Below are 2,500 nucleotides of genomic sequence, written 5' to 3'. Positions count from 1 at the left end.
AAAAAAAATCGCTATCGAATTCGTAACTATCTTCAAAGGCAAACTCGAATCCCGGGCGTCTCGGGGGTAAATAGAAAACGATTTCTTTAAAAAATATATATAAGTATAAATTTATTAAAAAATCTCGAAAAGGACTTCTCTTTTTCTTCTTTTTTCTCTTTTCCATTTCGTTCTCCCTACGACAAACTTATTCTAACTTATCCGCCGGCGAATTTTAAACTGCATCTCGTTTAAACAACGAAGCGTAGTCGATTCCGACGACGATCACGCAAACATTAAGAGAAATATCCCCGCGAACGTATTTATATGAGAAGAAAGTCCGTTGACAAGCTCCTCCCACCGAAAAGCGAACAGGGGGCGGAGCTTGTTGACCGACTCCGTCGCGATATAAATACGTTCGCCGGGGTTTTTTCTCATTTCGATCGCGAAGACCGCTTTTCTTTGTGAATAATAATGCCTTCGAAAACCGGTGGAAAAGCCGCCGCGAAAAAGCAGAAGAACGAAAGCCGTCCACCAAATATACCAGAGGTCGAAATAAAAACTCGTCCGGTTTTACAAAGCAACGGGGAGTGGGGGGGGTTCTTTTCAGAACCACTAATAATTTTTTTTAAAGACGTCGTTAGTTGCGAAAAAAAAAAAATCCAACCGGGCCGTTCTCAAATAATTAATAAATGAAAAAGTTTTATTTTTTATTTTCAATTTTTAACGAAATCTTAAAGGAAAATGATTTGTGGTTCTTAAAAGAACCGGTTTGTTGTTAATAATAATAAAAGAGATTATTATTAATCTTAAGCTCTCTCTCCCCTGATACGCCTCGCCAATTGAATATCTTTCGGCATGATCGTTACTCGTTTGGCATGAATGGCGCACAAATTTGTATCTTCGAAAAGACCGACGAGATAAGCTTCGCTCGCTTCTTGCAACGCCATTACCGCGGAACTTTGGAAACGCAGATCCGTTTTAAAGTCTTGAGCGATTTCTCTGACCAGTCGTTGGAACGGTAATTTTCGGATCAATAGTTCGGTGCTCTTTTGATAACGTCTAATTTCTCTCAAAGCCACGGTGCCCGGTCTGTAGCGATGAGGTTTTTTAACTCCTCCGGTGCCGGTGCACTTTTTCTCGCCGCTTTGGTCGCCAACTGCTTTCGGGGCGCTTTTCCTCCGGTCGATTTACGAGCGGTCTGCTTGGTTCTGGCCATGATAATAAAACACGTTCGCGGACGTACTAGAACACCAAATCACTAACACTCGTCGACAGATAATGGCCGCACGAACGTCCGTCCGTTTAATTTGTACCCGAGCGTTTTCTCTTCTCATTGGTCCAATCGACCTTTTTGGGCGTGGCGAATTCCGACTCGACAAAACCGAAGCGCCGGACCGTTTTCGGTCAGTTGATCGTGGCACTTCGGACGGTTTTGTTTGTTATATATCGATCAGAGAACTCGGCTCGTATTAAAAATGACCGGTAGAGGGAAAGGCGGCAAAGGTTTGGGAAAAGGTGGTGCAAAGCGACATCGCAAAGTGTTGAGGGATAACATTCAGGGAATAACCAAGCCGGCCATTAGAAGATTGGCCCGTCGCGGAGGCGTGAAACGAATTTCCGGATTGATTTACGAAGAAACTCGTGGCGTTTTAAAGGTGTTTTTGGAAAACGTCATCAGAGACGCGGTAACCTATACGGAGCACGCCAAAAGAAAAACGGTAACGGCAATGGACGTGGTGTACGCCCTAAAAAGACAAGGTAGAACTCTTTACGGATTTGGTGGCTAAATTTTTCGTCGATCTTGCGGAAACACAAAAAAAAAAAAAAAAGGTTCTTTTCAGAACCACAAAATACGTTCCAAAGATTATTCGTTATTTCGAGTATAATGCCCAACAAACCATTATCGAGTCGAGGTAAGTTTTGAATTTTTAATTTCTCCCCGTGTTAGTGTGATTATTAAATCTGTGAAATAAAGGAAACGAAATCTCAAATAGAAAAGTATTTGTGGTCCTTACAAGAACCGTCTTCCTTCCCGGCGAAAACTTTATTTTAGCTTTGTTGTCGGTTTTCTTAGGCAAACAGAACCACCTAGCGATCTTAACTTCGGATAATAATTTGTTCAATTCCTGGGATCGGCAATTGTAAATGTCGAGGTATTATACCGGTTTTCTTATAGTCCGAAAGAGAAAACGTAAAAAGAAGGAACGTTTCTTTTTTTTTTTTTTTAATAATCTGTTAAATAAACGAAACGAAATCTCAAATAGAAAAGTATTTGTGGTCCTTAGAAGGACCGTTTTCCCATCGTCTTCCCTCGCCGCAATTTTTATTTTGCTTTGTTGTCGGTTTTCTTGGGCAAAAGAACCGCTTGAATGTTCGGCAAAACACCTCCCTGAGCGATCGTTACTCCCGATAATAATTTGTTCAATTCCTCGTCGTTTCGGATCGCCAGTTGTAAATGTCGCGGAATGATTCTGGTTTTCTTATTGTCCCTCGCCGCGTTACCGGCCAATTCCAAAAC

Source organism: Cylas formicarius, unplaced genomic scaffold, assembly GCF_029955315.1.
Source record: "Cylas formicarius isolate icCylForm1 unplaced genomic scaffold, icCylForm1.1 PGA_scaffold_140__1_contigs__length_30216, whole genome shotgun sequence".
Taxonomy (NCBI): Eukaryota; Metazoa; Arthropoda; class Insecta; order Coleoptera; family Brentidae; genus Cylas; species Cylas formicarius.
Note: the sequence above shows the minus strand (reverse complement) of the source record.